The sequence below is a fragment of the Protopterus annectens genome, chromosome 12.part0, assembly GCF_019279795.1.
Source record: "Protopterus annectens isolate FY-2018-M chromosome 12.part0, PAN1.0, whole genome shotgun sequence".
Lineage (NCBI taxonomy): Eukaryota > Metazoa > Chordata > Ceratodontiformes > Protopteridae > Protopterus > Protopterus annectens.
The window spans coordinates 419,175,138-419,190,060 of NC_056746.1; the positions used below are offsets into that span (position 1 = coordinate 419,175,138).

The 14,923-nt window shown below is 45.3% G+C and overlaps 1 protein-coding gene across 1 annotated transcript in view; it reads left to right on the top strand.

The window, feature by feature from the left end:
- Positions 1–14,923, top strand: part of UNKL (unk like zinc finger) — a 2,026,838-nt gene that overhangs the window by 592,091 nt on the left and 1,419,824 nt on the right. The window lies entirely within an intron of this gene.

Sequence of the window (14,923 nt, forward strand, 5' to 3'; positions counted from 1 at the left end):
GCTTTTGTTATTGTTTATTGTTGGGCTAAACATAAGATCTAATGTCTTTGAACATTTTTCCACTGGTGGCAAAACAAGGTACAATATAATGTTCTTCGTGTTTCACTGTTGCAGTCATCACATTTGGGTTATCCCTGCCATGGTAGCCCTCAGTCGGCCCGAATACCAGAGGCTTAGTATTTCTGCGTCGGTTGCTGTCACTCCAGGATTGATGTCAGTTCGTCAGTGGTATAAAATCAGGCAGCGACGCCATTGCATCAGTCTTTCTTGCCGAGGAGCCCGAAGCAGAAGCGGATTGCATGATTGCCGGTTGGCCGCTACCTGAGATGTTCTTAGTGTTTCATTATTGCAGTCATTACATTTGGGTAATCTGCTGGCAGGTTGCCCTCAGTCTGCCTGATTAACAAAGTCTTGGGTCCTGTGTCGGTTGCTGTCCCTTTTTCCATGACGTCAGGTTGTCAGGGGTATAAAACATGCAGCCAGCGCCATTACACCAGTCTTTCTTGCCATGCGGTGCCAGAAGCAGAAGCAGTTGGCAAATGCTGTTTGGCCGACTACTGAAATTTTCGTTTTCGAGTTTCAGAAACAAAGTCTTCAACTTAAAGCTAAGTACCCCGTTGGGGAAATTTTTTCTTGCTCCTTCCCGATGTCAGTAAAAGTTAATAATAGCATTACTTGTGGAAAGCAAATACCTCATCAAGATTTTCATTTGTACTGTATTCCTTGCCTAGCCCCTGATAACGACGTACCTTGCTGTCAGTTTTATGCTTTAATTAGCGCACTATTTGTCGTCGGTACAGTTTTGCCTCTATATATTTCGGTTCTCTGTTTAATTATCCAGAAAAGTCCTCAGTTAGCCTTCCGATTACCGGGATTCCGAAAAAACTCAAAGATAAAGACAGAGACAGGCCGCCGAGGTCCAAAACTGCCGACGACGCTTCTCCTAAGCCAGTCGCCAGTTCACCGGTACTCAGTGAGGTGCTTTCGCAGCTACTGATACCCGCTGCTTCTGAATCGCAGGCCTCTATTCGGAGTCCGGTATGCCGCGAGATGCTTCACGTATGGAACCCGCGGATGCCTCTACCTTGGATGGGTCCGGAGCCACTGTGCAGGCACCGGCTTCTGAGGGTGTATTCAGGCCTACAGACTTGCATATTAAATCAACACCACCACCTTCATTACTAAGGCCTAAATCTCGATCTATGTCTAAAAAACTGTTGCCAAGGCCACATGTTCAGGCCCCTATGCCTAAAAAACAAGTGATCAAAGTAGCTGAAGATCTAATTACTCTAATCAGGGGTAGTCAACCCCCCCACCCCGTAAGAGGCCTAGGGCTGAGCTTGATTATGAATCTTCTGAGCAGGATTCTGTTTCTTCTGACTCTTAGAATGAAGTGGATTTGTCCATACCTACTTATGAAGATTCTGATGCAGAGGATTCCAATGTTCATCGTGTTTCACTGTTGCAGTCATTACACTTATGCTGGCAGGCTACCCGCAGTCGGCCTGAATTCCAAAGTCCTGGTCCGGCGTCGGTTGCTGTCGCCTCTTCCCTGACGTCAGTGCGCCAGGGGTATAAAAGATGCAGCTGACACCATTTTCTTCAGTCTTTCTTGCTGCGCTGTGCCCGAAGCAAAAGCAGTTCGTAAGTGCCGGTCGGCCGACTCCTGAGATTTTCGAAATCGAATTTCAGATCCGAAGTCTTCAATAAAGCTAAGTACCCCGTTGGGGAAACTTTTTTCTTGCTCCAGACTGATGTCAGAAAAAGTTAGCTATTGTATTTCTTGTGGGAAGCAAATACCTCATAAGGATTTTCATTCTTACTGTATTCCTTACCTAGGCCCTGACCACGACGTTGCTAGCTGTCGGTTTTGTGCTAGATTTAACCAACGCTCTATTAAGCGTCGGTATGATTTTGCATTTCATTACTTTGGCCGAAGGTTTAATTATATAATGCCGTTGGAACAGCCGATGATTGGAGTTCATAAAAAGCGCAAGGAAAAGGACAGGCATCCGAGGTCCAAAACAGACGACGAGGCCTCCGCTAGGCCAGCTGCCGGTTCGCTGGTTCTCAGTGAAGCGCTTTCGCAGCCCCTGACACCCGCTACCTCAGAGACACAGGCCGCTTCCGATTCCCACGTGGAGACAACTAGGCCTCTGGTTACTCAAGGTATTGGGCACTAGGAAACTATTCCCTCAGATGGGTCTGGAGCTGCTGAACAGGCATCGGCTTCTGAGTGTGTTTTCGGACCTACACAGTTATATGTCAAGCCAACCTCAGCTTCCAAGGCAAAGACTAAAACAGCTTTAAAGACAAAGAGATAAGTACAGCATTCTCCTGGACAGACTTCCATGCCTAAGAAACAGATGCTTAAAATGGCCGAAGACCTAATTACTTTGATCAGGGGTTCCCATCCCCCTCCTGATGAGGCCTAGACAAGACACTGAATACGATTCCTCTGATCAGGTTTCCATTTCCTCTGACTCCTCTTCAGAACAGGGATATACTCTTCCTCCCTATGAGGATTCTGATGCTGAAGAATCTATTCCTTCAGCCTCTCCTCCTGAGGATTATTCTTTTTGGGAAACCCTGCATACCACGAGGGAGCATTTTCACTGGGAGAGCCAAGATTACTCAGAATCTAAGAAAAGGCTCGGAGACTTTCTTTTACCGCCTCAGCACAGACCTCTTGCTATTCCACCTGTTCTAGACATTGTAGATGATGTATTTTCAGAGTCCGGCCTGTCTCCTGACTCTTTACCCCCTGCACCCATTAAGCCAGACAGGTACTACAGTGATGTCCTTCAAGGATGCATCTGCAGTCATAACAAATGGGTTGTCCTGTCGTCAGGCAGCCCTTCGGTCGGCCGGATTCCAAAGTCTGGGTCCGGCTTCGGCTGATGTCGCACTTCACCCGACGTCATCTCTGCTGGTCTTTGGGTATAAAGGCATCAGCCGACGCCATTTTCCTCGGTCTTTCTTGCCGCGTGGCGCCCGAAGCAGAAGCTGTTCGCAAGTGCCGGTCGGTCAGATCCAGAGATTACTACTACCGAATACTACTTGAAGACTTCTAAAAGCTAAGTACCCGTTGGGGACTCTTTCTTGCCTCAGCCGATGTCAGAAAAAGTCAATAACTGTTTAACTTGTGGGAAACAAATACCTCATAAAGATTTCCACTCTTACTGCCTGCCTTGCTTAGGCCCAGACCACGACGTAGCAGCCTGTTCAGCCTGTGCTTCCTTCAACCGACGAACGCTTAGGCGTCGGTCGGAGTTTGCTGAACAGTTTTTCGGCTCAGATTTTGCGTCACGTTATGCCGTGGATCCTCCGACTACCCAAATTGTTAAAAGCGCAAAGAAAAAGACCGACACTCGCGGTCCGCGGTTTCGGCCGAAACCACGGTTAAGCAAGCCGCGAGTGTCTCGGTTTCGGCCAAAACCGAGAAAACCAGTCAACCTTCAACCGAATCCATGACTACTACTGAGGCTTCTGCTACCTTAGTTGAATCGGCCTCTGAAGTTTTGCCTACTACTGTGGTTCCTAGTGATTTATCAGACACCATCCCTTTGGATGTCTCTACCCCAGCACGTGGTGCTGCTAGGCCTCCTGCAGCCATGTCTATTAAGGCCTTTGCCAGGGCTAAAGCAGCCAAAACTGTTAAATCAGTGCCTGTTAAGCCCCCCTCACACAGGCCCTCTTCTAGTTCACAAATGCTTACTCTGGCAGAGGATTTAATATCCTTAATTAGAGGATCCCAATCTCACCCAGACAGGGCCTCTCAGCCCCCAGAAAAGAGACCTAGAGCAGAGCCCCCCGAGCCAGTGTCCTCTGATGATTCTTCGGATGGCTCAGACATTACAGATCAGCCAGAGGCCCCTTTTTCTACTTATGAAGACTCCGATGCTGAAGAATCCATTCCATCTGCCTCTCCACCAGAGGAATTTTCCTTTGGAGAAACCTTACATGCCAGGAGAGAACAATTCCAATGGCAGGGACAAGATTTCTCAGATTCAAGAAAAAGGCTTAGGACCTTTCTGCACTTACCACAGCATAGGCCCTTAGCTATACCTCCAGTACTGCCTGTTGTGGATGATGCATTTAATGATGTTTGCACTGCTCCTGATACTTTACCTCCAGCCCCTGCCAAACCAGATAGATTTTACAGGGTGCCAGACACTCATCACCACCTATACAAGGCCCCACTTGCAGATCCTGAGACTATATCCCAGGGGCCTAAGGCAGTGGCCTCGACTTCAGCAAAAAACCCTATTCCTTCTGAAAGGGAATCCAGGTCCTTAGAGATGGGGAAAAAAAGTTTACACCTCTGCTACTCTCTCAGCTAGAGCTCTAAACTGTCAGTTTCATATGATCCAATACCAAGAGTTTATGCTCGATCAGTTAACTAAGAAGCTGTCCTCTGATGACTCCTTAGATAAGAAATATGTTTTAGAAATTGTGAATAACATTCAGCAGGTTAGTAACCATTCTTTAAAATGTGGCTATGATGCACTGGAGGCTTCATTTAGATCAGCCATGACTGGCACAGTTATAAGAAGGCATGCATGGTTGAAAGAACAGGTCTTGCCGGATCATGTTAAAGCAAAGCTGTTAGATGCTCCTATGGATAAGGCCAGTTTATTTGGTACACCTGCTCAGCAAGTAATGAAGAAAATGGAAGAGAAGGCAAAATCTGTACAAACAGTTAAGGATTTCTTACAGGTTCAGCCCCAAGGTTTAGCAGGAACTGGCCTGCCAAAAATTGGTCCTTTCCAGACTCCTCAAAATCTCAAAGAGGCAGGAATAGACGCTCTAGAGGCAGAAATCAATCCAGAGGAAGTGCCTACAGAGGACGACAGTGGCAAGGCAATAACCGAGGCACAGACACAACCACTGCCACTGCAACAGGACAAACACAGTGACTTGGCTCTGACACCGCCTACCAGGGAGCAAATAGCAGCACCTTTAGGCGGAAAGTTAGCCTTATTTTCGAAAAATTGGCACTATATCACAAAAGACAAGTGGATTTTGCAAACCATAGACCAAGGCTACAGGTTCCACTTCCACACCTTACCAGTAACAAGAGGAATGCCAAACCTACCTCCAAATCAAAAAACAGAAGCTCTAAAGCAGATAGCTCAATTGACAAAGATGAGAGCTGTGGAAAGAGTACCAATAACAGAACAGGGCAAAGGATTCTACTCCAGACTCTTCCTAGTACCAAGAAAAGAGAAAAGTTGGAGACCTATTCTCGACCTGTCCGTCTTAAACACATAACATCATTGTCCCAAAATTCAAAATGCTGACCCTACAGCAACTTCTTCCCATGCTGGGCAAGGAGTGTTGGCTGGTAACTCTAGATCTCAAGGAGGCATACCTGCACGTCCCCATACGACCAAATTGCAGAAGATACCTCAGATTTCTTGCAGGATCAGAGCATTATCAATTCTCAGCATTGCCCTTTGGCTTATCTACTGCGCCCAGACTATTCACAAAATGCCTGGCATCAGTAATCGCTCACTGCAGGCTACAGGGAATCCAAATTTATCCATACCTGAGCGACTGCCTGTTACAAGCGGACAACAAAAGCAAGCTGACAACAGATTTACAAAGAGTCATTTGCTTACTACAAGCCCTGGGATACACAGTCAATTTAAAAAAGTCAAGACTGATACCATCCCAAACAAGAACATTCTTGGGTGCGGAATTGGACACAGTAAAACAAATGGCATTCCTAACTGCAGAAAAACAAGAACAACTCCCTCTTTACTTCTTGGCATTAACAAAACAGAACAAACTAACAGCAAGAAAAGTACTGCAGGCCTTGGGCTTCATGGCATCATGCATAATTCTGGTCCCACATGCCAGACTGCATATGAGAAAACTACAGTGGTACCTAAAGAATTTATGGTCTCAACACAGGCACAGCTTAGAAACCGAAATCCCACTAATCCCATGCCTGAAACAGGAGTTCCTATGGTGGGCTCAAGCATGCCAGTCAAACCCAGGCTTGCCCTTCCACAACTTTCAAGCAAGCCAAACCATCACAACGGACGCCTCAGACCTAGGCTGGGGGGCGCACATGTTGGACAAATGCATACAAGGATTGTGGACTCCAGACCAGCTGCACCTGCACATAAACCAAAAGAAATGCTGGCAGTAAAACTAGCAATCCAGAAATTCAGACCATTCCTCAAAGAAGGCCATTTAATGATAAGGACAGACAACACCACAGTCATGTGGTACATCAACAAACAGGGAGGCACTCATTCATACCCCCTATGCAGAATGACTCTGGACCTTTGGAATATGGCTCTGAGCTACAACATCCAGTTACAGGCAATATTTGTGCGGAGAAAAGAAAACATCCTAGCAGACATGTTAAGCACAACCACCTCGGATGCTCACGAATGGATGCTACACCGGACATCTTCAAGGCCATCACAAAGAAATGGGGAATGCCACAAATAGACCTATTCGCATCCCCACTCAATCACCAGCTCAAAAAATTCTGCACAAGGACATACCACCCACTTGCATGGAAGGTGGACTCTCTATCCTTCAGTTGGAAAGGCCTGACAGCATATGCATTTCCACCTCTTCCTTTGATGCACAAGGTACTACTGAAAATCAAAGAGGAACGTCCAAGGATAATCCTGATAGCTCCGAATTGGCCAAGACAACACTGGTATCCATTGCTGAGGAGCATGTCTCAGGGGAGAATGTGGTCAATACCCCTGATGCCTTTGATGTTAATGCAGAACAACTACAACATCATGCACCCAAACCTAAAAACCTTGCAACTGACTGCCTGGATCATCACATAGCAGCAACTAACCCAGACCTATCCCAAAGGGTTAAAGACATTATCCTTGAAGCCCGCAGACCTTCAACAAGAAGGAACTATGCAGGAAAATGGAAAAGGTTTGTCATTTGGAGCACTGAAAGAGGAAAAGATGTGTCGAACATAGACATTGCTAACATCCTGGAGTACTTGGCAGAGCTTCTACATACAGGCCTGTCCTATTCCTCCATCAAGATACATGCATCAGCTATTTCAGCAGAATACAGCTTCGATCCTCCTGTCTTTTCGCATCCTCTACTCAGGCAGTTCCTCAGAGGGATCAAGAATGTAAAACCTCCTAGGAAACCACCATTACCAGGGACTTGAACTTTGTGCTAGAAAAATTGACACTCCCTCCATTTGAACCAGCAGCAACAGCAGATCTTCAACACCTATCATGGAAAACTGCTTTCCTACTGGCAATTACTTCAGCAAGGAGGGTTTCGGAACTACAGGCCTTAATGGCAGTACAACCCTTCCTAATCTTCCATGAAGATAGGGTGTCCATGAGAACTAATCCTACATTTATGCCTAAGGTGGTATCCAGAGTGTCTTTAAACCAGGCAATCCACCTACCTACCTTCTTTCCCAATCCACAGAACAGGGGGGAAAGACTGCTGCATACCTTGGATGTACATAGACAGTTACGCTACTACCTGGACAGAACCAAAGGTAATAGAAAAACTGACCAGCTTTTAGTAGCCTATGCAACAGGAAGGGAAGGAAAAGCAATTTCCAAACAGACAATCTCCAAATGGATAGGAAATTGCATAAGATTCTGTTACTCTTACCATGGAAAACCAATTCCACAGAACATAAGACCTCATTCTACAAGGGCTACAGCCACTACCACAGCTTTCTTCGAGGAGTGGCAACCAAGGACATTATTGAGGCGGCTACTTGGACCTCCGTGCATACATTTGCCAAGCATTACAATTTACCTCTATACTCTAGATCCCGAGCAGGGTTTGCCACTGCTGTACTGCAAGGGATCCTAACTACACCATAATTCTTCTTCCTCCTCCCTAGTTTGGCTATGGTATTCTACCCATTTGTTATGACTGCAGATGCATCCTTGAAGGACATAGTACAGTTTTGTACCTACCATAAATGTAGATGTCCGAACAGGATAGCATCTGCTGTCAGATACCACCCTCCTTCCCCTCTGTGGTACTCCTAGGGTATTTACCCTCCTAATAGCTAGCTGGGGGGGAGTCTCTTATGGTGTATTTGTTTGTATATATGTACATACATGCTTATTTTTTGTGTTTGCCTTCTACTATTTTGGAAACATTGGCATTTATCCAAAATTTAGCCTTCCAAGAGGGCAATTGGCATCTGTGGCAAGAAACACTGAGGAAAATGGCGTCGGCTGATGCCTTTATACCCGAAGACCAGCAGAGATGACGTCGGGTGAAGTGCGACATCAGCCGAAGCCGGACCCAGACTTTGGAATCCGGCCGACCGAAGGGCTGCCTGACGACAGGACAACCCATTTGTTATGACTGCAGATGCTATCCTGTTCGGACATCTACATTTATGGTAGGTACAAAACTGTACTTTCCAGATTCTCATAAATTTCTATATAAAAACCCTGCTGCTGACCCAGAAACTATATCTCGGGGTCCCAAAGGGATCAAGGCTTCCACTGCAAAACACCCTGTTCCCTCTGATAGGGATTCTAGAGCACTGGACAGATGGGGGGAAAAAAGTTTGCACCTCTGCTACCTTGGCTGTAAGGGCTTTAAATTGTCAGTTTCATATGCTTAAATACCAGCAATATTTAATGTCACTGTTAAAACAGAAAATGTTGACAAATTCTGAATGTTCTGAAAACAAGGAAATGCAGGATTTATTGCATGCAGCTGAACAAGTGGGAAAGAATACTTTGCAATGTGGTTTCGATTCACTGGAGGCCTCTTGCATGGCCGCTGTTACAGGCTCTGTTACTAGAAGGCATGCTTGGTTAAAGGAACAGAATCTGCCTGATCATGTTAAAGCAAAATTATTGGATGCTCCATTACAGCATGATACTTTGTTTGGTGTTGAGACAGAAGAGGTGTTGAAGGAAATGGAGGATAAAGTGAAATCTATGCAGACATTAAAGGATTTCTTACAGGTACAGCCACCCAGATTTAGTAGGAACTGGCCTTCTAAAAATTGGTCCTTTCCAATGTCAGACAGGCCACAAAGAGGCAGATCCCAGCCCCAAGGCTCATACAGGCCTTAAACAATGGGGTGCTTCTACCTCCACAAGCGGATAAGACAAATCACAGCCATATAGGAAACAGTTCCAATGACTTTCCTTTGCCAGTGCCAAGCACTTACCTTTTGGCAGCATGCTTAGGGGGAAAGCTAGCACTTTTTTCTCAAAATTGGCACATGATCACCCAGGACAAATGGGTCTTGAATATAGTCTCTCAGGGCTACAGGTTCCACTTTCACAACCTCGCAAAGATAAAAGGTATGCCAGACCTGCCACACAATCAATGGGCAGAGGCACAAAAGCATGTTTCATCCCTCATGGACACGAGGGCTATTCAGCGAGTACCACAGCAAGAGCAGGGACAAGGATTTTACTCAAAACTTTTCTTGGTACCCAGAAAGGACAAAGCCTGGAATCCAATACTGGACCTTTCTATTCTAAACACTTTACTGGATGTTCCAAAATTCAAAATGTTGACGCTGCAGCAACTTCTGCCCATGCTGGGCAAGAAGGCTTGGCTTGTAACTTTGGACCTCAGAGGCATACCTGCATGTCCCAATCAGACAGTCTTCCAGAAGATACCTCAGATTCATAGCTGGCTCAATGCACTACTAATTCTCTGCACTGCCCTTTGGCTTATCTACTGCGCCCAGGGTCTTCACAAAATGTCTGGCACCAGTAATTGCATTTTGCAGACAAAGAGGAATTCAAATATATCCCTACGTGGACGACTGCCTTATTCAAGCAGAGAACAAAGACATTCTACTGAAGCATCTGGCGTTTGCAAAAAGATTACTAATTTGCCTAGGGTACACAGTAAACGAAAATAAATCAAAACTAGTACCCTCTCAAGAGATAATATTCCAGGGTGCAAGCTTAAATACAACTGCCCAGATGGCTTATCTCACGCCAGACAAACAAAGGCAATTGACTTCTTACTTCGAAAAGATGGCAGCAAAGACCCAGTTATCTGCAAGAAAAATTCTGCAGGCTTTGGGCTTCATGGCATCCTGCATTCTGCTAATTCCATATGCAAGACTGCATATGAGGAAGCTACAGTGGTATCTAAAAAGTGTTTGGGCTCAACATTGCCACAGCCTGGAAAGATTAATTACCCTCATTCCCTGCCTGCAACAGGAGTTTCAATGGTGGGCACAGGCCTGTCACCACAACAAGGGACAGCCATTCACTTTACCCACAGCCAGGCAGACACTAAGAACAGATGCATCAGATTATGCCTGGGGGGGCCCACATGGCAGGAAAATGTATTCAGGGCACATGGCCCGCAAGCCAAATGCATCTTCATATCAATCAAAAAGAGATGCTAGCTGTACAGAATACCCTGACAGCTTTCAAGGATCTGCTTCAACCAGGACAACTGCTGATACAGATGGACAATACTACAGTCATGTGGTACATAAGCAAAGAGGCACACATTCCTACCCCCTCTGCAGACAAGCCATGACTTTGTGGAACACAGCATTGACTTATCAAGTGCACCTGCAAGCACAATTCCTGCCAGGAAAGACAAATACTCTGGCAGACAAACTAAGCAGGAACCTCATGGACCCTCACAAGTGGAAACTAGATCCACAAGTCTTCAGCATGATAACAAGGAAATGGGGATGCCCAGACATAGATCTGTTTGCCTCCCCTCACAACTGCCAACTACAGCGATTCTGCACAAGAACTTATCACAAGCAAGCATGGAAAGTAGATGCTCTATCATTCAGCTGGAAAACCCTTACATTATATGCCTTTCTTACACTGCCTCTCCTCCCCAAGGTACTCCTAAAGGTCAGAGAAGAGAAGCCAAAAAGTGATACTGATTGCCCCAGACTGGCCACACCAGCACTGGTATCCAATCCTAAAGAGCTTGTCTCAGGGCCCAGCCTGGACGTTACCTCAAATTCCTCATCTACTGACCCAACAAAACAATCAAATCCTGCACAGGCAACTCAGAACACTAAATCTGGCTGCATAACCAGATAACATAACCACTCAGGACACACCTCTCTCTAAAGCAGTTATGTATGTTATTTTGGAGGCCAGGAGGCCCAGCACCAGAAAATCTTATGCAGAGAAATGGAAGAGATACTGTGCTTGGAAACCAGGCACAAGGAATTGACACGCTTGTACCAAATATTCCTCAGATTTTACATTACCTAACTGAGATGCTGGACAAAGGCCTATCCTTCTTATCAATTAAGATCCATGCCTCTGCCATCTCAGCTCATTACAATATGGACCCACCTATTTTTTCACATCCACTACTAAGGCAGTACCTCAGAGGGGTCAAAAACATAAGACCTCCAAGGAGAGCACCAATACCTACATGGGACCTCAATTTTGTCTTGGAAAAGCTCACACTGCCTCCTTTTGAGCCAGCCAATATAGCCGAGATAAAATTCTTATCATGGAAAACAGTTCTGCTCCTAGCAATAACTTCAGTAAGAAGAGTCTCAGAGTTACAGGCATTAATGGCTGTGGAACCTTTTATTATTTTCCATCCGGACAGGGATTCTCTAACGACAAACCCAACATTTATGCCTATGGTAGTGTCCAGTGTGGCTTTTAACCAAACCATTAATTTGCTTACCTTTTATTCAAACCCACAGAATAAAGGGGAGAGACTTCTGCATTCTTTGGACATACACAGACAGCTACGCTTCTACTTGGACAAAACTAAAGCTTTCAGAAAGACTGAGCAACTTTTAGTGGCATATGCTGCAGGATCACAAGGAAAGGCTATTTCAAAATGGATAGGCCACTGCATTAGTTTCTGCTTTTCACAACATGGCAAATCAGTGCCTAAGGGCATTAGGCCTCATTCCACCAGAGCAGCAGCCATTTCAGCAGCCTTCCTCAGAGGAGTACCAACCAAGGATATTTTGGAGGCTGCAACTTGGACTTCAGTGCACACTTTTACAAAGCACTACCACTTACCTCTTTACTTTAAATCCAGAGCAGGCTTTGCCACTCCAAATTCTATGTAGGCCCAGCCACCCAACCTCGGCTTTAGGATTCAACCCAAGTGTAATGACTGCAACAGTGAAACACGATGAACATAGTACAGTTGTGTACCTACCATAAATGTAGATGTTTGAGTGCATTCACTGTTGCAGTCCAGGTTACACTCCCACCATCCCCTTTTCATTGCTGGGACTTATCTGTACTTCTCTATTCTATACAACCTATGTGGTATATTTGCTTGTAGATGAAGGTAGTGTTTATGTTACTGCATGCTTTGTTATAAGCAGAATTTTTAGCCTACCCTTTTGGGGGCACCTAACATCTGGGGCAAGAAAAACTGAAGAAAATGGCGTCGGCTGCATCTTTTAAATCCCTGGCGCACTGACGTCAGGGAAGAGGCGACAGCAACTGACGCCAGACCAGGACTAAGGAATTCAGGCTGACTGCGGGTAGCCTGCCAGAAGGATAACCCAAGTGTAATGACTGCAACAGTAAATACACTCTAACATCTACATTTATGGTAGGAACCCAACTGTACTTTCCCTCTGCTTCCCCTCCTGAGGATTTTTCTTTTGGGGAAACTTTACATACTTTAAGGGAGCATTTCCACTGGGAAAGCCAGGAATTTTCTGATTCAAAAAAGAGGCTTAGGGATTTCCTTCTTCTACGTCAGCATAGGCCTTTGGCTATACCTCCTGTACTAGACATTCTGGATGATGTGTTCTCGGAATCCAGTTTGGCCCCTGATTCCCTGCCTCCGGCTCCTAGTAAACGTGACAGATACTACAGGGTTCCCGAGTCCCACAAGTTCCTTTTCAAAAATCCTGTTACAGATCCAGAAACCATTTCTCAGGGGCCCAAAGGCATTAAGGCTTTTCCTGCTAAAAATCCTACCCCTTCTGATAGAGACTCCAGCGCCCTGGATAGATGGGGTAAAAAGGTTTATACTTCTGCAACCTTGGCAATCAGAGTTTTAAACTGCTAATTTCATGTTAAAATATCAACAGCATATTATTGGACTGCTTAAACAGAAAATTATGTTGATTCCTGACTGTGTGGAAAGTAAAGATTTACAGGATTTATTGCATTCTGCTGAATAAGTTGGAAAACATACTTTGCAGTGTGGATTTGATTCACTAGAGGCATCTTGCAGGGATGCTGTCACTGGGTCTGTGCTTAGAAGGCTTGCTTGGCTTAAGGAGCAATCTTTGCCAGATCATGTTAAAGCTAAGTTGCTGGATGCTCCCTTAAACCAGGACTGCCTGTTTGGGAACAAAGCAGAAGAAGTACTTAAAAAGATGGAGGAAAAAGGTATATCTATGCAAACTGTTAAAAGATTTCCTGCAAGTACAGCCTCCAAGATTTAGTAGGCATTAGTCCTCTAAGAATTGGTCCTTTCCTGCTTCTTCCAGGCCTTCTCAGTCCAAACCCAGAACCAGCAGAACACCCAGGCTTCAGTCCCAAGGTACGCACAGGACAAAGCAGTGAGTAGTAAGACCCCCACCCCATGGTAAACTGTCTCAATGACTTAACTTTAAAACTTCCAAGCCCTTCTCAACTGACTGCTCCTTTAGGGGAAAAGATTGCTCTGCAGACAAAAGACTGGGAACTCATTACCCAGGACAAATAGGTTTTAAATATAGTTTCCCAAGGATACAGATTCCACTTCCATAGTTTACCAATCCCAAACAGTTGACCAGATCTTACCCCCAAATCAGTGGGCAGAGGCTCAAAAGCAAGTTCTCTCTCTTAAGTATAAGGGCTATTCATACTCTCCCAGAAGATGAAAGGGGACAAGGTTTCCACTAAAAACTTTTTCTGGTGCCCAGAAAAGACAACTCCTGGCATCCTATCCTGGATCTCTCTAGCCTAAACACTTTTTTGGTGAACCCAAATTTCAAGATGCTAACTCTTCACCAGTTGCTTCCTGTGCTAGGCAAGGATGCCTTGTTAACAACACTGGATTTAAAGGAAGCCTACCTGCACATCCCAATCAGGGAATCTTGCAGAAGATACCTACGCTTCAAAGCAGGCAACCAAAAAAAGAAGCCGAAACACTGGTAAACCAAACAAAGAAAACCAAAACCAGTGCCAGAAGGGCTGAACTCCAATGAATATCCAATAATGCCAGGAGCTGGACGCTTCAAAGCAGGCTACATGCACTGTCAGTTCTCTGCACTGCACTTTGGCTTATCTACTGCGCCCAGGGTATTCACAAAGTGCCTAGCTCCAGTCATTGCATTTTGCAGGCAAAGAAATATTCAAATATAACCATACCTGGACGATTGTCTAATTCAGGCAGAAAGCCAGGATATACTTTTGAATCATCTGGCATTTGTACAAAAGGTGTTAACATCTCTGGGATACACCATAAACTAAAAGAAATCACATCTTGTACCCTGCCAACAAATTGTATTCCTGGGAGCAAGCTTGAACACAGCTTCCCAGGTGACTTTCCTCACACCAGAGAAACAAGTTAATTTGACAGCTTACTTTAACTAATGGCCACAAAGAACCTGCTATCTGCAAGACAAATACTGCAAGCCTTGGGGTTCATGGCCTTCTGCATTCTCCTAATTACATATGCAAGACTGCATATGAGGAAAGTACAATAGTATCTAAAAAGCCTATGGTGTCAACATTCTCCGGATCTAGAAACAATGATTCCTATCATACCTTGCCTACAGCTAGAGTTCCTTTGGTGGGTAGAGGCCTGCCACCCAAACAAGGGGCTGCCATTCACTCTACCCCCTGCCGCCCAAGCCCTAACAACAGACGCTTCTGACTATGCATGGGGGACTCGCTTGGCAGGGAAGTGCATTCAGGGCAAATGGAACCCAAGTCAAATGCACCTGCATATCAATCAAAAAGAAATGTTAGCTGTACAGAATGCTCTGACAGCC